Genomic DNA, 27,102 nt, shown 5'->3' on the forward strand with positions numbered 1-27,102 from the left:
TTTAGTAATTTGTTTTTTCTCCAAAATCTGACATTGCATGAAAGTTGTTCAAATTAATTTCTATCTTTTTGCTCAGACTTCTCAAAAACATCTACTTGCCTGACTCACAAGCTTCACAGCTCTTTTTCTCTAAGTCTTTACTTATTTAAATCAATCTTGTCTTCTACAGCTTCATTGAATTAAGCTCCTGTACTCATTACCCACTGTAACATAACATAAAATACTAAATTAGCCTTTGGCCATGCCACCCTGAACAAGCCTGATCCCTTCTGATCTCGGAAGCCAAGCAGGGTCAGACCTGGTTAATACTTGGATGGGAGACTACCTAAGAAGACCAGGTGCTGTAGGTGTAAAATAAATAAATAAATAAAAATAAAAAATGTGTACTAAATCAAATCTATATAATTTTTATTAAAGAGGATGGGCAGAAAATGGGATATTGTGAATACTTAAAAATTTTCCTCTGATTTTATCTAATTTAATTTAATTTAATTGAAGCTTTAGCTAAAACTTAGCCTATTTCATGTAATAATATCATCCAGATGGTGGTAATGGCGGAATAGACCCAGTTAAGCATGAAGCGTATATAATTTCTCAAGAAACTTTTTGCACATAAAAAACAAAGATAAAAAAATATATAAAAGGCATTGAGGTATGTGGGGGTGAGCATGCACCCATTCGATTTAGTTGACCACAAAGGGATGATACCTATTTGGGACCAGATATCATTGTAGCCAGTTGTTTAAAAGTTTAGGCCACAGAGCAACACTGCCTTGGTTTGAATTCTTCTGTGTATTCAATATCAACTTGACTTTGGCAAATTATTTAATTATTTTGCCACTTAGTTTTCCACTTAAAGAGTAGAAATAACAATAATATACAATAATAAGCTTGTACTGAGAATTAAATGTGATAATCCTTGAGAAGCCCATATAATAGTATATGACAATCACAAAGTTCTAAGTGCAAGTTGTGATATGATTCTCTTTAGAAAAATAAGAAATGGACTGAACCCAGTTTTCATCTAGTAACCTCATTTTTCTCCCATTAATTGTAGAATAATTGTAGAATTCCAGATTCAATTTTGATTATGCATAGCTAATTTCTTTTTGGGTTTTACTGCTCAAAATACATATTAATTTTGTAGCTATGACCTTTTATAAATAATCTTAGCATGTAACCTAGACAATTCTTTTAAAAAATAATTCAGTGTTACAAAAATTATTGACTCATTACCAGGAATTTTTAGAAAACTTTGTTTTAGTGTCTTTTCTGAACAAATTCGAGCTTGAGTTACAGAGCACAAGAAGCAGTAAAGATTAAGCCATCAACTATGGTTATACTATTAAGTTTGTGCTTTTCTGGTTATGATGAGTTATTAGCAATACCTGCCCTGAAATTATCCATTAAATTTTTATGATAGCTCTACATCATGAAACAAGCATTGAGGCCTTCAAGCAATCACGTTGCTTGAAATACACATACATATATGTGTATTTATATACATATATATATATATATATTTACGTAGAGTAGAAATATATAAGAAATGCTATTTTCTAAACATTATATATTCAGTAAACTTGTTATTTTATATTAATCTAAATTTTAGCCCAACGTTAGGCATTGTACATATAATAATGGTATGCATCTTCTGTATTAAGTGTTCCTTTTCATGTGTAAGCAAAACACACATGTATAAATTGAAAGTATTTGCATATTAAAATACATTTTAATAATGGACACAAGGTTACTGTGAACATGAGAATACCTGCTCTGAAATACGTGTGGAAAATATCTACATAAAGAGGAGACATATTTGGGTTTTTCTCAGCTTTACTGCGGTATAATTGACAAATTGATATTTAAGGTGCACAACATAATTTGATATATGTGTGTATTGTGAAAGGATTCCTACTATCAAGTTAGTTAACACATTATCATCTCTCATATAAATCTTTTTATGTGTGTGTAAGGGGACATTTAAGTTCCACTATCTTAACAAATTTCAGTTATATAATACAGTATTACCGATAGTCACCATGTTATACATTAGATCCTCAGAACTTATTCATCTTGCAACTGCACTTTGTTCTCTTTTATCCATCTTTCCCTATCCCACACCACCAACCACTTTGTTTCCACTCTGTTTCTATGAGTTCAACTTTTATTTTTAGAAGCCACATATAACTGATACCATGCAGGATTTATCTTTCTCTGTCGGCCTTATATCGCTTAGTATAATGCCCTCCAGGTCGAGCCATATTATCTCAAATGACAGGATTTTCTTTTTTTCAAGGCTGAATAATATTCCTATATATGTATGTGTGTACGTGTGTGTGTGTGTGTGTGTGTATCAATCACATCTTCATCTATGGACAGACACTTAGGTTGTTTCCATACCTTGGCTATTGTGAATAATGCTGAAGTGATAACAGGATTACTTTGAATTTATAACCAGAAATAGGATTGCTTGATTATATGGTAGTTTTGTTTATTTGTTTAGGAACTTTTATACTGCTTTCCATAGTGTCTGTATCAATTTCATTTTTCACCAATGGTATACAAGAGTTCCTTATTTTCCACAGCCTAGCCAGCATTTATCTTTTGATAATAGACATAATAATAGGTGGGAGATGATATTTCATTTTGGTTTTGATTTGCATTTCCCTAATGATTTAGTGATGGTGAGCACTTCTTCCTGTATCTATTGACCATTTATAATAGACAATTATCTATTGCTGCCTTTGGGAATATATCTGTTTAGGTCCTCTGTCCATTTTTTAATCAGTTTACTTTTTAGCTATTGAGTTACATGTGTTATTTGTATATTTTGGACATTAACCCCTTATTAGATAGTGTTTTGCAAATATTTTTTCCCATACCGCAGGTTGTCTTTTTGTTTTGTTGCTGATTTCCTTTGCTGAGCAGACACTTTTTAGTTTGATATTGTTCCACTTGTTTAATTTTGCTTATATTGGCTCTGCTTTTTATGTCAAATCCAAAAACTCATTGCCAAGACCAATGTCAGGGGACTTACTACCCCTGTGTTTTTTCTGAGAGCTTTATGGTTTCACGGTTTACATTTATGTCTTTTATCTTTTTTGAGTTTGTTTTTGTGTGTGGTATAAGATGGTAGATTTGATTTTTGACCTAGATAATTCTTAGCTGTCCAACATTGAGCAAATTACTTAAGCTTTTTATATCTAAGGTTTCTCATTTTTACAATGAGAATGTAATCATTAATAAAATGAATAATCATGTCCCCTTTTCTTGTCCCCCCTTCAAAATAATTTTACTTTGGAAGTATAGCTCCTACAAAATATTCACATTTTTATATTTGTTCTTCATATTTTAGAACACTAATTTAACATCCTAATTATGAATGAATCAAGTATGAAAAAGTCTTATAAACTACAAAGTAGATCCTAGGTTGTTAGCTGAAGGGCACACACATACACACTAGGTTATAAACATTTGGAAATAAGCCTAAAGAATGTGCTACCAGCACCAGTTTTCAATAATTCATGATTTATTAATTTTCATGCAGCAGAGTTAAAAAATGGTCTATCATATTAATGAATAGCTCACATTTTAATAAGAGCAAAGTGTTACTGCATAACATCCCTCTAGGACAAGTTTTCACATCTGGCATCTGGCTTTTTCATATATCTAGCTTCTCATTTTGGATTTCGATGATCTATACGGTTTATATCCAATACTGGCATTAGTATTTTCATTGCTTCAGGAACACCTAAGGATGAAATTATGGTGAATGGTCTTTTGATTTTCCTAACAGAGGTATATATATATTTGAACAAAGATTGCTTAAAATAATTAGGTAGCTTACTGGATATAAATTGTTTATATAAATGTTTAAAATATTGGTAAATTTATAGATATATGAAATGAAAAAAACAAGGAGAAATATTTACATGAAGAAGGTAGTAATGTAACCCAACTAGATAGAAAAGTATATTTCATCAAATGTTATTTTTAAGATTGAGATAGCAACTGATATTTAAGAAGCTGAAGGTTATTTTTAAAATATGTTTGTATTAAGGAAAACTCTTTGCAAATTTGAATTTTGAAAGCACTGTGACAGTATTACTTTTATAACACATTTAGGATCATATGGATTTTATATTTTGAAATGGGAAAATAGTTATTAAATGATATATTCTTATTAAAAAAGATAGAATAATAAGAAGCTTAATAAAGAAAAATTACAGCACTCAAAGATAACTATGGTTCACGTTTAGTCATCACTTTTCCATATATATATATATTTTTAGTATGGTATTCATGTGTATATATTTTTCCAATTATACATTGAAAGATCATTTGGTGAATTGCTTACTGCTGTGTATTGTGTATGTGTATGTGTGTGATCTTTGCCCTATGCATGAATTAACTAACACAATATTCAGAATACATAGATATCAAGAACTGTGAGGAGTCTGAAATTTACCCTACTTGCAAGCTTACAAGTTAGATGGCTGTAATTTCATAAATGCTGGCAGAATACAAGAGATACCTGAGTCAGAGACAAAGGACCTGAAAAAACAAGGTGTCCAGAGAAACACAATCAAGGTACCATTTATCAAACCTTTAGTTCTCAATAGATCAAGTAAGCAAAGGTATGTAGAAGATCTGAGCAGAGTGAGTGCAGGCTTAGAAAAATGGGTACTCTCATTGCTTGTTGAGCCTACAACATAGCACAACAGGCATCATGAGCTCTATGTTTGTTCTGGTTCTCCTACTCTCTCAGTCCTATAGGACAATAAAGAACAGGCCAGATGGATGCTGCACATGCAGTAGATGTGCACCACAGCTGGGAAAATCCAAGTTTAGGAAATCCCAATCTTATATAAGAGAGCTGTTAACAAATCTGTCCAACTTCTGCCCTGGAGGGAAACATTAGACATTCCCATGATCCCTGCCCCAGTCAACAGCAAACAATTCTGCCTTTTACCTTGAAAGGAAACAAACATTCTTGTAAAAAGAGTACAGAACAAAAGTCATCAACGTCTCTGTGCGCATGACATACAGAACCATAAGAGACCCATGGAAGATTGTCCTCCAGCAAAAGGATATAGTTTTAATAAAGTGGGGCAGATCAGACACCCTTCCCCAGAAATTTGGAATTGGGAGTAAGAGGATTAAGTTGCTTTGATCTGATTTATTTAATAAAACACGTGAGCAAAATTGGGAGATCTAATCTAATTGTCTACATTTTTCTTTATATATTTTAATAAGACAAATATTGAAGTAAGTTGTTTGGATATAGATTTGCTATGTGTTTTACTGTTATATACAAAACTGTCAATGCAGGTAAACTTTTGTATACATGTCTATTATTTTAAACCTAATTTCTAGAATTGTAGTCTCCACAAGCTGTGAGAGTAGCCATTTTTCCAAGCCTGCACTCGTTCTGCTTAGATTTTCTACTTACCTTTGCTTACTTGATCTGTTGAGAACTAAAGGTTAGATAAATAGTACTTCCTTGGTTGTGTTTCTCTGGACTCCTTGTTTTTCCAGGTATTTTGCTTTGTATATTTCTATTTTCTATAATTTCATACATTAAAGTCCATGAAAAACTTGACTGTGGTTTATATTCTGCATCCGTAGTAGCCTCCCTACTTTATTTTAATACATAATTCAACTTCGCTTTATATTGTTTTTGTTAGAGAAAATTTAAGCTGCTTTAACAAAGAGATCTCAAAATAATTTGGACTAGATCTGCAGTCCGCAAACTTTATGGCACCAGGAACGGTGCTCCTATGAAAATCTAATGCCTGATGATCTGAGGTGAAACTGAGGCAGTGATGCTAGTGCTGGGAGCAGCTGTAAATACAGATTAAGCTACCCTTGCCTGCCGCTTACCTCCTGCTTTGTGGCCCGGTTCCTTATAGGCCACGGACTGGTACTGATGGGTGGCCCAGGGGTTACGGACCCTGGTCTGGATAATGTAGCTCTTTCTTATTTCTCTTTCTTATAATTACCAATCGGTTATAAGACTTGTTCAGATTTGAGGAACCCTTCTGCTTCATGAGATCATTTAATCATTGCTCTCCTATTCCCTCTAGGTTTTTATTATTATTATTATTATTTTCATAGGATATTGCCCCCCAAATCTAGGTGTCACAGCAAATATTTAACCTGCTAGTCTTAAAAGTAAAATATACCATTGGATTACATCATTACCTGACCAAACATACATACCTTCAGTGAAGGGAGAAATATAGATGACCAGTCACGTAACCAGCTACAATTCTGTTGATATATAAGAAGGAAAAATGTAGCAAGTATTTATATATATTTTATATATATTTATATATACATTTTATATATTTATTTATTTCATATATATTTATATATTTTCTACACTTATGTATTTTGTATGTATATTTATATACACACATATATCTTACATGTATATTTATATATATGTATATATTAGAATTCTATTAAAATGAAACAAGGTTTAGATATGAGATTTTAATCATACATTTTCACCTTTTTCCCAATATGTTTGGTACATTATTTCCACACTAGTATATATACATCTAACTCGATTACCCAAATGCCTGCATAGTAGCTCATGCAGATTAATCCACAATTTTGCTATTACAAAAAATTTTTCAGTAAACAACTTAGTTTATATCTCTGTGAAGTCATCCAATTATGCCATAGGATTTCTTTCTAGACGTAGATTTGTTTAGTCAATTAAGTAAATTTTGGGGCATGCCGAACCACATTGAAAAATTGCTTTTCAAAAGAATATTTACCAGTGTTTACTTCTCTGTATTCTGCTCTGGGAAAAATAAAAAGATTAATGCCTTCTTAATTTCTCTCACCTCTACTTCCTTATTGCCAACTAATTAGTTTTCTTTCGTTTCATTTTATTTTTCATTAGGCATTGATATCCACATATACATATTTAAAATACATCTTAATGGTGGCTTTTGTTTTATAATTTATTGTTTATATTCCCGTAATAATAATTATCACAACTTGGGGGTTATATAGTTAAATGTATCAATACTCATTGTAAGAACTTGGACACTGAGAATTTCTGATTTATAAATGTACTCTCAATATTTATCTTTTGATTAATTGAATAATATATTCAATTATTTTATGGAATGGTATAAGCATTAAAATTCTAATTTTTTGCATATTGACTATGCCTTCCTATTTCTTTATATAAATATAAGTAAAATTCAGTCAAATTTCTTTACCCTTAGAAATAGATATTTCTTCAGTGTCTTCTGAATAAAAGATGAAACTATATGTCATATTTCATATATATATGTGTGTATTATATATATATAGTTTTCTTTATAATAGGTCTAATTTTTCTCTCGGTGATTTATAAGATCTTGTCTTCAATGTTAACAACCGATGTATTCTGTACAAGTTGATATAGATCAATATCTATTATTTTTACTAGTGCTTGCAATTGTAGATGTTTAATGCCTTTGTTTATTTATAAAAGTTTACTTTTATAATTTCCTTGAATGTTTTTTGTCTTCCATTTGTTCTTTTGAAGATATTGATTATCCATATGTTGCATCATCTTTTCCTGCTCTCGTAATCTACCTGTTCCTCACATCATTTTTATATGTTTTCTTTCCATTTCATATGTGCTTTCCTTTATCTAATTTGGTGTCCATTTTGCTGTTTTTGTCTTTCATTTTTTAATTTGTTTTCAAGTTCTGCAAAGCCATTGTTTCTTGTAAAGTTAAAGCCTCACTTTAATTTTTGTAGTTTTCTTCCTCTTCATAAAAAATTATATTTTCTTTAATTTACTTGAGGATTTAGCAAAACTATAAAATAGTATCTCCTTTTATATAACCAAAATTATCTGTAATACATATTGGATGTAATCTTTCTTTAACAAAATTATTACTCAGTCATCTTGCATTTGGTGGCTTCTCCCCATTTGCTATTTCTACATACACGCAAAAAATATGTTGGTAGAATAATCTAGAAATTCTTTACTCTTTAGTAGGGAAGAATTGAGAGTAAATAACTTTAACTAGGAAGACATACATGGATTAGATTTTTTATTTTTCTATTAAAACATCACAAATTATTAGGGAGAAAATTCAGATGATATATAATAAATACTGAAGACTAAGATATTTTCTTTTTTGTTTTTGTTTTGTTTTCTTTTAGTTTTTAAAACTCTTTATTAGAAGGCAGCTCAATTGAATTAGGAGCAAAGCAGCCTTGTGGAAGTGGGCATCCTTGAGGGTTTGTTTTATTTCCCTATTCTGAGGTAAAACTCTTTTGAAATTTGAATTACCTAATTTTAATTTCAAAGATCAGCATATATTATTTTTCTTCTCATAAGTATTTGTCATTTGTAAATGAAAAGTAGACTTCTCTTGGCATTTTGCTCATTGTAGTAGACATCCAAGATTAAAGGAGGGAAAATAGTTTTGAAAAGTTTAATATTTGTCCTCTTTCTCATGCCACCATTAATTTCCAGAGAAGGCATAGGTTTTTCCACCCTTGTGTGCTCCAACATTGCTTTACTCTTGCCTCTCCAAGAAAGAGATTTTTTATCTCAGCCACTTACATATAAAAACACTGTATTGCATGTTAAGTAGGAAAGTTGTGTGTCTTCTCACACAGCATTCTTTCAAACTGGTTCAAATTAAAATTTATATACAGTTCAGAGGCTATAGGGTAGCAATTTTTATCATATATGAACATTTCTACTTTTTTTATTGTTTTTAGTTTTAAGAACTAATATGAACTCACACTGTCATTTTGAAAGTTGGTGCATGAAGTAAATTCAGGAATTTTTATTATAAAAGATTCAAGTGAGCTTTATCTAGTAGATAACGATACTTATAAACATAACTAAATGTTATTTTATGACTATCTTTGTTGAATTAAAATGTAGTACCAGAATAATTATTCTCTGAGGGCCAAAATTTTGATATGTTGAAGATTTATTAAAATATTTTATTTCTAATATGCAAATCTTATTCTGCATCAAAAAAAGATGACACTGAACTGACTTTTTGTTTGAATTAAAATTATGATAACTACAAACTATAATCAAAATTATTTTAAAATGTTCACTTTTATAATTTAGTGCTTAATAATTTTATCCTAAGTTGTGTTTCAAATGATGTCTTTTCAAGGATCTCTCAGAAACCTTGCATACCTTGCATACAGAGACACTGTCAACCTTTGTCTTTGCTAGGGTGTTTATATAACAAACAGCCTTAGAAGGTAGATATAGTCTCTTTCAGGAACAGAATGTTTGTTTATAGTCCAGTATAAATAAGGAAAATGTTACCCTTGGAGCAGTGTTAAGGCAAGTTTGCAGCCCATTATAAAAAAAAATGTGTATTTCCAAGCTTATGTTTCCTTGACTGTGTCGTAAACCCACTTCATGAGCTCCATCCACCTTAGTCACTCTACATCATTGCCCCATGGGACTTGAGGAGCAAGTAGAACAAAAACATAAAACTCATATTGCCTGCTGAACCATGAGTATAATCAAATTCTTTTTATTTTACCTTGTTTCTTTATTGTCATCCTTGATATGTCAACATCTTGTGAGCAAAACATTTGCAGTTCTTGAAAGTGTGAAAAATAGTTTATTCACATTATTATTTAGCATATTAACAGTAAAATATTTTTTCTTCAAAGACTTGCTTAAAGCATCGATTTAGTTGTTAAGATTTTACTACACTCAAAAACACTTAATCTCTATAGAACTAGTTAGTTATTCTTTATTTCTATGCTGGAATATAAAATATTTATGTCTGTATCTACAATGTGTAGTACAGAGTATAGCATTAAATATTCAGTAAAAGTTTACTAAATAAATAAATGAATATAGGATGCCCTTTGTGATTTTGTGTTCTTTGGATGGCCTTGCTGGTATAAGCTTGAAGAACCCAGAGTTTAACAGAAAGGACTTTGGAAAAAGTTGTTATGTGGGAGCACTTACATATATTCCTAGAGGTGGTATCTTTTTTCACACATTTTCAAATATTTCATTTAAATATGCTGACTCTAACCTTAACAACATTCTACACTATTAACATAAATCAATCAATTTAATAAATAGATATACACGATTATTAATTTACATTTTCTTTTTATGTCTATAGTTTACAATTTTTGAAGTTCTTTTAAATAACTATATATGTATGTATATGAGTATGTCTTTATCGTCTTGGTCCCACACAAAACATATTGATTAAATACATCCTTATCTTTTAATTTACAGAATCATGAGGTTGTAATCATGAAAGATTGATATCTGTAGGCTCCATTCTGTATTTTATCATTGTAGAAAAATACATGAAACTTACAATTTTTACTCTACATTATAAAAACATCCATCCCAGAGAACTGTTCTACTTTTCAGAGACTTTTAAAAGAAGTAAAAATTGCCCAAGTATGTTTAAACCCAATTATCTTGGAAGATAAAGGCTACCTTATTTTTATTTAGGTGAGGTTGAATCACATAAAATGTTCTGGATTGCCAGCTTATGGAAAAATAATTGCATTTTATGACCAATAGCACAAGGGTAAAAGCTTTACTGAATTTTACTTTAATAGTTACCCAATAATTTCCACTCCATTCTCAAGGAAATTGTTAGAAATACCAAATCAAATTCAACAAAATTGAACATATTTTTGAAAGATAAATCTACTTCTTGTAATTTTTAATTGTAATTTTCAGTTGCCATTATTTTACTTTCAATTAGAATAAGAAGACATTTTCTAAAGAAAAAAACATCAAAATATGATGATTGCAAACTTGGCTTTCATCGATTGATATAAATCTAAGTTTTTTAAATAATTATAAAGTTTTTATTCAATTTTTCTGCCTATTTTTTAAAATTAGATTGTCTTGTACCATTTTACCATTTATGGGATATATTAATATGTGTTTTATATATATATAAAACACACACACACACACACACACACACACTCATGTATATTCTAGATATAATTCTTTAATTCTTATGTCAGATATATGATATATGATTTGGAAATATTTTTCCCATCTATGTATTTTCTACTTATTTTATATAAAAAATTTTTGACAAAAAATTAATTTTTATTAAGTGTTATTTACTGGTAATTTTTATTTTAATGTATGTGCTATTCATGACAAGAATACGTGTCAATTATCAAGTCTTGAAAATATTTTTGTCATTTTCATTAGAAAACTTATGCTTAGGACTATAACATTTTAAATTTTGCATATGATATGGGTTAGTATTTAAGGTTTATTTTTTCCCCTTTATTGTGATAACCAGTTGTCCCAGCATAATTTAGTAACAAGGCTTTACTTTTACTGTCAAATTACTTTGACAGCCTTGTAAAAGAACAAAACTCAACTGACCATATAAGTATGGATTTATTTCTGGACTCTAATTTCTACTGCATTAGTCTGTCTATCTTTATCACAACAGCTCACTATGTCATGACAGTACTTTCTAATAAATCTTAAAATTAGCAAATGTGTATTCTCCAATGTTGTTAAAAATTTTCAGAAATTTTGTACTTTGCCACATAAATCTTGGAATTTGCTTGCCAATTAACATACTATAAAAAATGCTGCCATTAATAAGAGAATGTGTTGAATATTTAATCAATTTGAGAATAATGAAATCTTAAAAATTCGGAGTCTTCTGAGAAATGAATATGGTAAAATTTTATATTTTTTAGGTCTTTTAAAATTACTCTCAGTAGCATTCTGTGGTTTTTAGTGTAGAATTATTTCATATTTTTCTTAAATTATTCATATCTATTTTTGTGGGTTTTAAAAAATCGAAATGCATTTTAAATTACATTTTTAATTTTTTTCTGTTATATATGGAAATTAAACTGAATTACGGGTATGGAAAGTATATCCTGAAAAATTACTGTTTAGTTATTAGTTTTCATACTTGTGCTATAGATTCCATAGGATTTTTATGAAGACAATTTATTCTCTGTGAATAGATATATTTTTAAATTTCTTTCTAACCCAACTTTGTTTATACCAGCTAAGTGTTCAATAAAATATTGAGTAGAAGATGAAGAGTGGCCATCTTTACCTTCTTCCTGATCTTGGGGCATATGTTTTGAATATTTCACTATAAACCATGCCACTATGTAAAACAGTATGAAGGCTCCTCAAAAAATTAAAAATAGAATTACTGTATAATCCAGCAATCCCACTTCTAGAATATATAAGAAAGAATTAAAATCAGGATCTCGAAGAAATAGCTGCATTCCTATGATCATTGCAGCATTATTCATAATAGCTAAGACATGGAAGCAACCTAAATTCCCATCAACAGATGAATGGGTAAAGAAAATATTGCATATGCATAAAATGGAATACTATGTAGCCTAGTCTTAAAAAAGGAAATATTGCCATTTGAAACAATATGGGCCTGGAGGACATTATCCTAAATGAAATAAGCTAGACACAAAAGAACAAATTCTACATGATACCACTAAATAAGAAATCTAAAATAGTCGAACTCATAGAACTAGAGAGTAGAATGGTGGATGGTTGCCAAGGTCTTAGAAGGAGGGGGAAACAGAGATATTAGTCAAAGAATGAAAGTTTCAGCTACACAAAATGAATAAGTCTAGAGATCTGTACATCAATGTCTATAGTTAATACTGTATTGTACACTTAAAAATTTGGTAATAAAGTAGATCTTACATCATGTTCTTATCACCAAATAATAATATAATAGTAGAGAGGGTGGTAGGAAACTTTTGGATGTGACAAGAGTGTTTATGGCATAGATCATTGTAATGGTTTCATGAATGTACACTTATCTCTAAAATCATCAAGTAGTATACCTTAATTATGTATAGCTTTTTATATGTCAGATATATCTCAATAAATCTCTCTCCTTTAATCTAAAAGAGCCTCACTTAAAAAAAAATATCAATTGCTTTATTAAAAAAATCTAACATGTATTTACTAATTGTTAACTCAGTTTTTCTAAACTCTGTATTTCTGTTAAACTAGAATTTTGATCTTGGTTTTAAAAATGAAAATAAACTAAAATCAAAATCAATTATACATTAATAGAACAATTTGAGAGTTTTGAATAAAGCCAGTATGTTAGCTAATATTCAAGATTTATGATTAATTTTCTTATGTATGATAATAGTATAGTTGATATGCAGAATATCCTGATTTTTAGATGTATGGTGGAGTATTTAAAGATAGCATGTCATGATATTATCTCAACTTACTTTGAAATGCAAAAAACATATTCACATATGAACATATGTACATAAAAGATACATAGCAAAATGTTAACAAAATGTATTATTTCCATATTAGAAGTAAGGGAACTGAGGCATTAGGTAGTTATTTTCCCCCAAAAAATGACCATGTTGTAGGTCAGAATCTTAATAGAATAGATTGAGAAATTTGTAATTAATTTCATAAGCAATGGGACTCCAAAAACAATTCTGATCACAGGCAGATGATCAGAATCTCAGTTTCAGAAGATGTATTTGCCACAGCATTTAGTAAGAATTTAGGTCAGGGAAGATAACAGTAAAATACTTAGAATATATTCTAGTGACTATGTCCAGATAATACATGGAGGTACCCAGAGTGAGAGTGTAAAAAAGGGGGTATAAAGTCCAAGACATTTTAAATGTAGACTATACATAACTTGAAATTTAGGATTGAAGGAAGATGAGTCAAAAAAGTGTTGAAAGTTTAAATTCACATTACTAAAAAAAAAAAAATATATATATATATATATATATATATATATATATTATTGAGAATTTGTGCATGGTGTCAGATCAGGCTAGAGTGTCATCAACATAGAAAAAATTCAAGACTCTGAAAGTGAAGAAATCTCCATGGTAAAGCATATCAAGAAATGGCATTTGGAGAAAGACAAGTGCTAAAACTTAGAAATTTTGTGTTTTTTAGTAGTATATATATATATGTACACACACACAAACATGCATGCACCCACCCCTTGGGTCTTTGTCTCCAATTTTATATATAGTTCTTGTATATGTGTGTGTGCATGCGAGAATGTGTCAGAAATAGTAGAGAGATAACAGAACAAAAGAATTGTAAGAAAGAAGATTCTGTGCAAGCACGGGAATACAAAATTAACCAAAAACTTTTTATTTCTTAGGCAATTAAGTGTTTTTGCTTGTTTGTTTTTTATAAAAAGGTAATAGTAAATATGAGACCAGAAATTTGGAATAAAGAGTATCCTCCATCTCTTTAAGGTATTGAACTTTCTTTTGCTTCAGAAAACTTCAGGAATTGATTTATGTTTGCTAGCCGAGTAGAGACTTTCATTTCACTGACAGTAATTGTGCTGTCTCTGTATAAGCAGAGAACTCAAACTTATTCAATAAAGTCCTTAAATTTCTCCCAATTACATTAAAAAAATGGACATGCTTTGCCAAATTGAAATACTAGTGAATGAAATCTCAAAGAAATAGGGACATTTTGTCTTCTCAGAGCACCTACTAAACAATTCTCTACATGATGTTTCAGCTGACCTCTGCTTAAAAGGTCAAGCATCCTAAGGATATTTGTACTACTCCTTCCTTTTGCCAATAAAAGAGAGGGATAAATTCATAATACCAAATGAGAATAGATTTTTAAATATTTACTAAAGTTCAGAGGCCTCTATGCAACTTTTATAGAACATTTCTCTGTATCACTAGTCAAAAAAGTCATCAGTATTTTTTTTAAGATTTTTGATAGTTGAAATGTATGGGCTGCTTCACGGTATTTTTGTAAGTTACATGTCAACACATTTTTTAAGTACTTAAATTGTAGCAAGATATAGAACATGGATTGTATTCATTACTTAATTTACATGATATTGTATTAAAAACAATCCTTTCTCCTAGGATAAAGAACAATTCTCTATTTACTTAGCTGTTACTTTTTCCTAATGTTGACTATTGTGTTGCAGCATTGTATAAATGTGCTTTTAGACATTGACATACTCTACTAGGCTTCCTTAAAACCAGCAGTGAGATTAATGACATATAAATCATTACCTCTGATTATTTCTGGTCTCATCAGTGAATATCACATCAAGGAGATGTCAATTTGTTTTTAAGGATTCTGAAGAGGAAGCTTTATCATAAATAGTGTGAATAACTATAAGATTAACTCACTCTAATAATCAGCAAAAGGATTTTTTGTCACAGGCAAAAGAATTAGAGGGTGACTTTCAAAATTTCTGTAGCTCCTGGCAGCAGTACATCAAAGTTTCAAGTCATTATGAAATTGTGATACTAGGATATTTTATTAGAGACAGAATGAGATAATGTATTCAAATAGTAATTGAACATGTTGCTTCTTAGCATATGTTCACATGATGGAGTTAGTATTATCATAATTCAATTATACTATGCTGTCTCTATGGTCAACATAAATAATTTACATCTTCCATCTCATACATGTCCCATCAAAATCATTGCCGCGTCATGCCTGTACCATATTTACCTGCATGGTGGTTGAGGAGGGCCTATGGGAATTTCTCAAAATAATGATGTATGTAATAATATTTTTAATCTGAAATCTTGCCATTTAAGTTTTGCATATTCTGTATTTTTGAATTAAAAAAAGGACAAAATTCTAAAGTTAAAATACTTCCCCTAATATAGCTTTATGAAGAGCAAGATTAAATATAGAGAAATAAGCCCTGCAGAAATTGAAAAGATATATTTCTAAATTTTAATGCCATGGATTTGTAACTTTTCCTAAATATGAAAGCTCTTCTTTCAAATAAGCTTTAGGATCCTGCCAATATTTCATTTCATTGTAAGGGTTACAGGGCAGTAGGAGTAAAGTAAATAGTATGAGACACATCTACTTTTCAGTCCTTGGTTTAAGTTCAACCAGAGAAGTTAAATTAATGTTTTTATTTTTTTTTCTTATTGTCAGGAAGAATCACAAAGAGAAATTTATTACTTATAGCTTCTATCTAGTCTATAGTTACTGAATTCAAAAGACCGAGGTACATCAGCTTCAGAAAAGCTATTTAGTTCAGTTGTGTAAAGTCCCAGGAATCCAAATTGATTGTGGAAAGGGAACAATGAGAGAATAAAAGGGTGGAAATTATATATTTTAGAGGAATTTACATTAGTATGTGTGCCGTACAATATCCTCATCATACAGAGTAATAAAAAGTGAATGTCTCTCTGCTATTTCTTTTATGCCTCCCTTGAATATTTTAAAAGGCTTGAGGGAGGTTCAAATCCCATTATACCTAAATTAGAATCCTAGTCTAGAAGAAGAAAAAGAAAGTTTAGTTTTCAAAGTCATCAAGGAATACACAGTGCATGGCAAAAAAAAAAAAAAAAAAAGAACTCAAATTTTAGGTACGCCGAAAAAAGGTATTGCCTTCCTGCATAATAGGCTAATGTGAATGCATCATGGAAAATCGCCATCTGTGGATGCTGTTGCATTGCTTCTGAGTAAAATGATGTATCAAAGTGGTGTAGGCCAGGGAATGAGCAAGTGGAAGCAAGACACCAACTGAAGTTAGGCCCTTACACTTTCACAGATACCCAGGCATAGGGCATTATCGTACTTGATGATTACATTTCAAAGGGATGGTTCCCAGATACTTGAGAAAGATAATTCTAAAATGTAAAACCGGCAAGAGAATTTTTAAAATGTTTACATCCCAAAAGGGCAAAAAAAAAAGAATTTACACTTATAAGTTTCTAAAGTAAATGCTCTAAGAAAATGGAGACTTAGAGTGAAGACGAAACTTTCCTAAAATTTCCTCAAGCTGAAGGAGACAGTAAGGTTGACTTGATCAGTAAGAAAAATTAAATACTACAGATTAAGTAACATTTTGCAAACTTGACCTTCTTATTTTTTACTATTAATGTCCAATTCTTATTGTGAAAGTGTTTCTGTTGGGTGAGGGGACAAACAATGGATACTCAGGCTCCTTTCCAGCAAGCTGTGCGGTTTCTGGGCAGCCTTAGTTATAGTGTCCCAGGTGACCCTACATATAGCATCCTATACAACCTGTAGATTGTGATTGATTATAATACCTGGCCTTAAGCCACTATTATGCACCGTGTTATAAGAACAGCCCCACCTGTGCAGGCTGAGAGGAAGCTGGTACTGTGCCTGCTGTGCCTTGCTGTGTCCTGCTATGCCTGAATAAAGCTATGTTGCATCTGCCCATGGCTCCTCGTATATTCTTCCAGTTGCAGAACCCCAATCTTCGGTACCCTAAACCTGCAGAACAGTTTCTCACTCACACTCTCAACTTTCTAAAAGGGCGTAAAACCAAGATAAATGATATTTTAAAAACAAGTAAAATACATGTAACCTTTAGGAATCCCCTAGGCCCAAATGACCGTGTCTCTGCAGAGATTTGCATTTATTAAAGCATGGACCAGTGCTCCCACATAATTAAAAAGGAATTGCAACACTTAATTGTGTCTCTTAAAGAACATTAGGGGAGATTCATTTCATTACACACGCAGTCACTTCTCAAAACTTTTCTCCTCCTCCTTGGTTTTCCTTCTCACAGTACTGGTTCAGAACCCTTTAGTCAATAAATTGTACAAAATTCTTACACATATTCACCTCCTAGAGCTTTCTCTCTTAGCTCAACTTTCTTTCTGAAATCTTATTTTCTTCTCTCTCTCTTTTTTTCTTTCTCTTTTTTTTTTTAACATTCAACAGTGAATTTCATCCTTTTCAGGTCAGATAATATGCATACTATATCCATTCAAGCTTCTTAAGTCCTTTTGCAACTCCCAGTGTTAGCAAACTCAAAAAAGAAAAAAGTTCTTGAGTCTCAATGTCATAGAAATGAACACTGAACTCAGAATAAATTTGAGCAGATAGTTTATTAGAGAGAGGGAGGGAGAGAGAGAGAGACTTGTGCATAAGAGAGCATAAAGAAAAAACATGCTCTCTGAAGGCTTTCTGTGACAAGAGTATATAAGCCATCAAAAAGTGAGAAGGGGTTCAGGAATTAAGATGTGGTTCCTGGTCCCATGATGTCTGCCACATAGTCATTGGTTTCAAGGTGGTCACAGACTTTTTTATTTCTTCATGGTTAATGATCCCTGTCCAGGTCCTGCAAAACAAAGGCTTACACAAACATGTCAGTTAGCCTTTGTATTTTAAATGACCAGTTCTAAATTGCAGGCTTAAGACATTATTTTTCCTGCCAGGCCGTGGGCACAGGGTTAAAACTTAACTGGAATGTTGAACAAGGAGGGAAAGGGACAGACCACAGTTAAAAATAAAGTTTCAATATTAGATGAGATTTTATACTAACTCTCCAGCATCTTAGATAATCTGTAAAATAATGTCAGATTGCTACATAGGCAGTACCTAAATTCTGTTATAGCTGCTACTATTTTTAATCCTATTTGGGAAGGTTCATTTACATATGTCTCAAACTGAAATAAACCAATTCATTTCACTTTGTTTTCTAAAAAATAAAATAAAATCAATAAATCCATTAAGGCTATGTTCAAATATGAGAGTTCTCATTTTTGACACTAATTTAGAAGATATTTTGAGAGTTCTTCTCTAATTTACTTGAGGGCAGAGACATGTGTTATTATTTTTGATATTCCCAGAATATAACATGCATGTAACATGCTAAAATAGTCATGGAATAGAACTAGAGGTTGCTTGTAATACCATTACAATACCATTTTTTCTTAGTTCATTTATCTATTTACTCAATAATTTATAAGAAAAGTATATGTGAAATAACTGGGTGCTATGAAGAATATATATCGAATATGAAATAATCCTCACCCTTAGATAAATTATAATCTAATGTGTGGTATATTGGAGGAAAAATAATTTTCTCTCTGTCCTTCTAGGTTCTTGGTTGAGAACCCCACTATAATGAAAGACAGATTAATAGGAGAAAAAAAAGGTTAACAGCATGCATTTCTCCTGCATGCTTGGAATACACCCAGGAACACTGAGTAACTCCCAAATGGTCCAAGCTGTCACCTTTAAATACCATCTTCAGCTAAAGAGGAAAGAAAAATGGTAGGAGGCGTGGTTACCAGAAAAAGCTAGTAAGAAGGGTGTCTTTGCTATGCAGATTTGTCATAGCCATCTTCATTGAATAGAATCTCTGGAGACCTGGTCATTTTTCTCTTCCTCTACTTCTTACAAATGGAGATTACCCTTACAAATGTAAATATCTCTTATAAAAGGGTAACTTCTCAGTTTTTAGAGATTTCCCTGTGTCTGCTGTTTCTTAAAAATAATCAGCCTAACATGATTCTTATGCCAAAGAGGAATATTTTGTGGTAGTATATTCAGCTCTCATTCAGTGGGAAGAAGGTCATGGAAAAACATAGGCAGGGACTGTCTGAAAGATTATTTATCTAATCTATATATCTCTACCTATATACATAGATATAGCTCCAATTACAACATGCAAAATAAGTGATTTCTTTCAGCTGAATAAATGGGATAAACATGATGGCCAGAGTAGCAAACTGAGTTTTCAACAATTATGAATCTAGCTAGAAGACTTAGTGGGAGTTGGTCCCCATAAATAGGGACAGAAGACACTGAAAAAGAGGAGTGAGTTGTGTCACATAAAAGTAATTTGAAGAAACAAATATGATAAGCATGTATGATAAATATTATAATCTTTTCCTCTCTCTACAACCTAGCGGGCCGTATTATGAAGTACAGTTTTAAGGTAATGAGTCCTTTTCTATACTTTTAAAGCAAAAAATATATTTATGACAAATTTAGTTTCTGTCTATAAATTTAATGAGATTTGTTTTATTTTAATAATTAAAGACCTGTTATTTTAGCCTTCTTAGAATGATAGTATAGGGGAGGAAAATTTTTTTCTCTACCCTTCTAGGTTTTTCTGCCTGGTCTATTAATTAAATTGTCATAAGACAGATTAACAGAAGAAAACCAAATTTTATTATGTAAATAAGGGAACCCTACAAAGACTTTCAGACTGTGCTTGTGTTTCTACCTAGATTGGATCTTTTATAGACAGCATATGTATGAATCTTGTTTTCTTATCCATTCAGCTACTCTATATCTTTTGATTGAAATATTTAATTCGGTTACATTTAAAGTGATTATTGATAGCTACATAGTTATTATCATTTTATCTTCTATCTCTATTTCTATATCTATATCATCTATATTTGTTTCCTTTTTCTTAAAGAAGTCCCTCTAACATTTCTTGTAATATAGGGTTGTGATGATGAATTCCTTTAGCTTTTCTGGGAAGCTCTTGATCTCACCTTCAATTCTGATTGATAGCTTTGCAGGGTAGGGTAGTCTTGGTTGTAGGTCCTTGCTTTTCATCCCTTTGAATATTTTATGCCAATCCCTTCTGGCCTGCAAAGTTTCTGTTGAGAAATCAGCTCACATTCTCATGAGAGCTCCCTTATAGGTAACTAGCTGCCTTTCTCTTTCTGCTTTTAGGATTCTCTCTGTCTTTAACCTTTGGCATTTTAATGATAATGTGTCTTGGTGTGGGCCTCTTCAGGTTCATCTTGTTTGGGACTCTCTTTGCTTCTTGGACTTGAATATTTATTTCCTTCACCAGGTCAGGGAAGTTTTCATCATTATTTCCTCATATAGATTTCCAATTCCTTGCCCTCTCTCTTCTCCTTCTGGTACCCCCATGATGCAAATGTTGTTACACTTGATGGTGTCCCAGAGGTCCCTTAAACTTTCCTCACTTTTTTTTTCTTTTTGCTATTATTATTGGGTGCTTTCTGCTATCTTTTCTTTTAAATTGCTAATTCAGTTCTCTTCTTCATCTAATTCACTGTTGATTCCTTCTAGTGTATTCTTCACTTCAGTTATCGTATTCTTCATTTCTGACTGGTTCTTTTTTATGGTTTTTATATCCTTTTTATGCTTACCATCTCTTTGTCGAAGTTCTCACTGAGATCTCTATCCTTCCCTTAAATTGAGCATACTTATAATCAGTGTTTTGAACTCTCCATCTGGAAGGTTGCTTGCCTCCATTACATTTAGTTATTTTTCTGGAGTTTTCCCTGTTCTTTCATTTGGGACATGTTTCTTTGATTTCTCATTTTGGCTGCCTCTCTGCATTTTCTTCTATGTATCAGGTAGATTTGCTACATCTCCCAGCCTTGACTGGGTGGCCTTATGTAGTAGATGTCCTTTGTGGCCATGTAGCACAGTCTCCCTGATTACCTGCACTGGGTGCTCCAGGATTATTCCTAATGTGGATTGTGTGAGTTCTCCTGTTGTAGTTAAGCCTTTATTGCTGTTGGCACATCATTGGGTGGGATTGACTTTCAGGCTGACTGGCTGTGAGGATTGGTCACACCCACAGAATATGATCTGCTGTGTGGGGGCTGGCCCTATGGAGTGGAATTCACTCCAGCAAATTCCTTTGCCTGTTGAGACCACCCTTAAAGTATGCTGCTCGTGGGGTTAATTGAGTGGTGATCTATTAAGATTGGATATCAGCCTTTGGATGTGTTGGTTCTAAGGCCCCTTGAGAAGGATCCCTATACAGGCCAAGGTCAGCTGCTGCCTGTGACTGCCTGGGGCTACCTGATAGGAGCTACAAAGTGATCTGCAGTTGATTGCTACCTGTGCTGGACCTGAAGGCATGGGGGAGATGCCATGCAGTTAACTGAAGCTGGCTGCCACCAGAACTAGGCCTGGAGAAACTTAGCAAAAGGTCCAGGGTATTCCAAGGTCTAAAGATGCCTACCAATTGCCTGCAATATCAGGCAGCTGAAGGAGTTGCAGGTGGTATGGAAGTGAATGAAGCAAGGTTCCAAGAAGTCACCAGGGTAGAGTGGGTGCTGCTCCCCGGGTTAGTGCAGACCCAGATTTTGTACCAGTGCTGAGTTTATCACTGTTCACAAAGTCTCACATCACACCATGGACAGCTGCCATCCTCCTGGGAAATCACAGATCCCCAAGATTGGTTCAAGAAACTGCAACTTAGGCAGGACTAGTTGCCTGCCACTCAAAATGTCTCCAGTTGTACATGAACCAAGGCCTTCTAATCATTGCTAAAAAGTCTCCTGCCAAGATAGCTGGGCAGGGATAGCTGCTTAGCCAGTAATATTTCTCCAGCGATTCTCAAGTTGGGTGGGAATGGGTCCCAGGGAGTCCCTGGGGTGGAGTGAAAGGATTTCACCAGACCAATGCAGATTCAGATTTGGCCATGTAGGGGGAGGGCTCAAACACAGGCATGATGGCACCTGCCTACAGGCTGAACAGGAGGAGGGCTCCACACAGAGATAATAGCGGCTATCCTTCTATCTCTTACCCTGAAGACGCACAACTCATTTCTTCTCAGTATGTCTCTGGCACCTTCCGAGCTGCTGTCCCTCCACCAGAGGCCAGGGTTAGTGCCTGAGAGAGAGTCGGTCTGTGTGCAGGTCCTTTAAGAAGATGTCTGAGTTTCCAGTAGCCTTTCATCTCCTCTAGACTTCAGAGTTCCCGCTGATTTTTTTTTTTCTTTTTCTTTTCCCACTGATTTTTACAACCAGATTTTGTGGGGACTCCTCCCAGCACTGGAACCCTGGGTCAGGGATCCCCAGTGTGGTTTTGGGACCTTTCACTCCACAGAGAGCTCTGCAGCTGAAATATTCCTCCCAATTCTCATCCACCACACGCAGGGGCAAGGCCAGCCTATTTCATGTCTCCGCCCCTTCTACCAGTTTTGATGTGCCTCTTCTTTATATAAATAGGAATTATGTTTAGCCAGTCTTCAGGTCCTCCAGGTTGATTGTTCTATAATTTAGCTGTTATTTTAATGCAATCATGGGAGGAGGCAAGCACAGTGTTTACCTACCCTGCCATTTTGACTGGAACTCCCATGAATGCTGTACTTTTAATTAGCTTATTGTGTAAGTACTGTTCACACAATAGCTTACTCAATCTTGGTGAAATGATGAATAAACTAGGATCTGGAGAGCTCACAACCAAAAAGTGTGTGTTATACATCCATATGATCCCCATCCCATCTTGTTCTATTGTGATATATTTTTATATAAAACCTTGACAATTTGATAGTTAGAAAATAAGAAGAAAGAGCCCTCCAACCCCATTCCAAAGGATCTCTCATTACTATTTTAAAGTGTGTGACTTTGAATCTGTATTTATATCTACTGACTAATTGTATTATTTCCTGTGAGTGTTCATAACTTTTGTTGTCTGCTCGTTTTTTGGAAGGTTCTGTTTGGTTTTTAATTACACACATGCATGTATTGTTTGTCATGTTTATTGCATATCTTTACATAATTTTCTATGTTTTTTAATTTTATTTAACCTTAGTCTACCCCATTACTCACTTCGCTGCAATAGCAAGAGGTGTTGAGAACAATCATATCCTCTTGGAGAATGGACAATGCTATTTGTAAGTTCTGGGTGTTATTAGGTGAAATAGATGGGGCAGTGTGGATTTAAAGCTACTTAATTTATTGTCTTTGGTTATTACAAAACCAACAGGAGAAACACAAGATGTGCTTGTAGCTTCATGTACCCTCATAGAAGGGCTTGTTTAACCCTATTAGATAAAATTAGATTGTTTTCCTCCTATTCTTATCTTGGTCTAGAGCATTATTTTTACTCTGAATTTTTGGACTTTTCACAGAGGTGAATTTAAATTACATGTTTTTACCTACCTATAATTAAAGTTGAAATTAGCCATTATGCATGATTCATGGATTTTTTTTATAGTATCATCATAAGGTAAAGCTACTTTTTTAGGGCCACATAGATTGCTGCCTGAGTAATTCAGCTTTCCTAAAAATTTAATGTCAATTCGTTGAATACTCTGGCCTCAAACTAGCTTTCTGGTTGCAAGTATATAAGTATTTTATAGTTCTGCCTGTTGTGTTTGTCTTTCCATAGAATGCTTTGATCTGTATCTTTTTTTTATTTTACCCAATGTGCTGATTCAATAAATTATAGTTTTCTTAATTAAACCTAATATATTTTTCTTTTGATGCAACAGAGCCTCTCTCTATCAATTCCATCTATTTGGCATTTTTTAATGGTTTGTATGCCATTTAAAAATATATATTAGTCTGACCTATTAGGAATTTCATTGTGATACCTTCCATTGTTTTTTATACTTAAAAGTTCATTCATATTAAAAAAAAAAACAAAAACAAAAAAATATTCCAGATCTGTTCCGTTTTGATTTGTTTCTTTTAGTTTACACTTGGTTTTAAATTCTTGGATTTTGGTGTATGATAAAATGTAAGGCTCTAATATAACCTTCATTAAGAATGTACCAATAATATTGTTGAATAACAACTTTTTCATTGATTGTGATGTATTTTTACTCATATCGTTAGGAAACTCAGAAATTGAGCCCCATTTCTGAGCTCCTGACTTCTTTCCATCTTTCTTTTTGAATTTTTTCCTTCCTTTCCTATAGATTGTCCTTCCTATTTTACCACATTAGTTTCTAGTTATTTTAATATTTAATATTTTAATATCTTAACCTTTCTAATAGAATAAGTGCTTTTTATTTTGTTTTGTCCTCGACATCATCCTTATCATGCTAGAATGGGTCTAGAGTCTAGAATCACTCAAAATTTTGCAATATTAAACTACCTGATAACCTACCAATGCTTCTTTGTTTGATTTTTAACCTCTTAGAGGTCAGATGGACTGGATATCTATATGATTTCTTTTCTTGGCATTTCTCCATTAGCAACCAAAAAAATTGATGTATGAGAGGTCAGTTTCTTTTTAAACCTTTGACATCTAAGTACATCCTTATCCTCACACTTGATTACACTCAGTTTGGGAAATATTTACCTCATAATATTGATAAAAGTGCTATGTTTCAAAGTCGTTTGTTATTCTTAGTTTCAATTATTTAACATGTTGTTTCCTAGAAGTGTTTAGAATTTTTTCCCATACACAGATATTGGAATTTTATAATGGCAGATTGTAGTGTAGATATTTTGTCATTTTGTACTTGGTGATCAGTGAACCCCTTTAGTGTATAAAAAAGTTAAACAATATTAGATACTTGAAAATCTCCAAAAATGTTCAATACTCAGGAAAAATACAAGTTAATAAAGTTGTAATAATGAAAAAATAATTTGAATGGAATATCAAAATGAAGGACAATTAAAAAGTTTAAAGCATTATATCCAACAACAAAAAAAAGAACATAAGACAAGAGAATTTCACATGAGTTATTTCAAGCTTAGTAACAGCCACTTCCCATACATATAATTTGATCTAGAGCATATAAAATATAGAAGTCTCCTAATTTATGTTCCTGAGCTATCTAGTTTGGAAACCAAACTATGAATGTGGCAAAATCAAACACAATTATAAATGTAAAATTATAAATAAATTCAATTGCACATTAAAATGTATCATAATGAATAAAATTAATTCAAAGATAGAATGATTTAATATTTTTAAATATTGCAATAAAATCAATAGAGACAATGACACTTGGATTATGTTAAACATTTATTCAATGTTTAATATATGCCAGGCACTGTTCTAAATTTCTTATATATATTAACTCATTTAATTCTTAAGCAAAATTACTAGATAGAGATTATTATCAAATTTTAAAACTGAGTAATCGTGATGATAAGATTCCACAGTACATCATTTGGAAATGCTAATGAGGAATATAAAGATGCTATCTCAGCATAATAAAGTTATCTCTATATTAAAGCAGATATGTAAAGTTTAACAATAAAATATTAAGAATGTTTCGATTTAAATCATGGAAAACTACATTATCATTATGGATATAGAATAGTAGCCTATAATTTTTGCCCAATATAATATAAATATAAAATATATATTAGAATGTATAACTGTTAAAAATTAAAAGTGACACTTTTTTTAATGGAAAGATGTTATTACTTATTAAGAAAATATGTCTTCTAGATGAATATCACTTATTTGTCCTGTCTCTGTCTTTTGTAACTGAATTTTTAAGATCGTTAAATGTTTTTGTGGGTCATGTCCAGGTCACTATACATAACAGTACTTACATATTTTAAAATGTGACTCTTTTTAAACCCTTCTATTCATTAATGACTGTGTTTATTTTTATTGTTTAATTATGTAGACTTCTACAGAATTTCCTTTTTAAACTTCTTGCATTGGATTTAACTTGATTTGGGTTGAGGTTATTATATTTTACGACATAAATATATACCTGATTATAAACTTAATATCCCACAAGTTTTCATATTTTACTATCCTCATTTACATTGTATTCTAAAGGATTCACCTGTTAATTACAAGTGTATTTTTAATTGAAATTTGTTGTTATCTTTTATTTACATATTTATTTATGCCTACAGAACCTGATCTTCCTACGTGGTCTCCCATCCAAGTACTAACCAGGCCCAACTCTGCTTAGCTTCTGAGATCAGTCATCAGGCTTGTTCAGGGTGGCATGGCCATAGACCATAGACTGGGGTTCCACTGGGGCACAAACCCGGGACCTTCTGCATATAAAGCAGATGTGCTAACCACTACACTATGGAACCACGTCCTGTCTTTGTTTATTGATTTTCAACATAGTTGCAGTAAATATCAGAGAATATAACCTGTGTGAGTTACTATCATTAGTTTATTATATTTCTTATCTCCTTTAACACCCACAAACCCATAAGAAAGGTATTAAATATTCATTTTAGGTTAAAGTTAAATGAATTGCCCATAGTCATACAGTTTAGGATTTCTCAACCTCAGAACTATTGATATTTTCAGTCAAATAATTCTTTGTCATGTGGGACTTTTTGCACATTGTAAAATTTTTAGAAGCATCCCTAGTTTTTATTCTCCAAGTTGTAACAATCAAAAAGGATTCTAGACAATGGTAAATGTTCCCTGGGGGAACACAATCACTTCTACCTGAGTATCACTGATATAGTTAGTGCTTTTTTCCAACAAATGCTCTTATATTATACTTGATTATTTTAAATATTTTCTTCTGATTTAATAGAATTAGCTGTGCTTCTCAACTTATGAAAGGAAGATATGAAATTTTGTTTATATGCTCACAACTATATTTTCTACTAAAACTTTTAGTAATATCAATAAATGCAGATAGA

General features: G+C 32.1%; 2 pseudogenes; one reads left to right on the plus strand and one right to left on the minus strand.

The window, feature by feature from the left end:
• The first annotated feature begins 231 nt into the window (after positions 1-231).
• Positions 232-350, plus strand: LOC120595176 (uncharacterized; annotated as a pseudogene).
• Positions 351-26,337: 25,987 nt separating this feature from the next.
• On the minus strand, positions 26,338-26,453 carry LOC120595208 (uncharacterized; annotated as a pseudogene).
• Between the last annotated feature and the right edge of the window lie 649 nt (positions 26,454-27,102).

Source organism: Pteropus medius, unplaced genomic scaffold (genome assembly GCF_902729225.1).
Source record: "Pteropus medius unplaced genomic scaffold, Ma_sr-lr_union100, whole genome shotgun sequence".
Taxonomy (NCBI): domain Eukaryota; kingdom Metazoa; phylum Chordata; class Mammalia; order Chiroptera; family Pteropodidae; genus Pteropus; species Pteropus medius.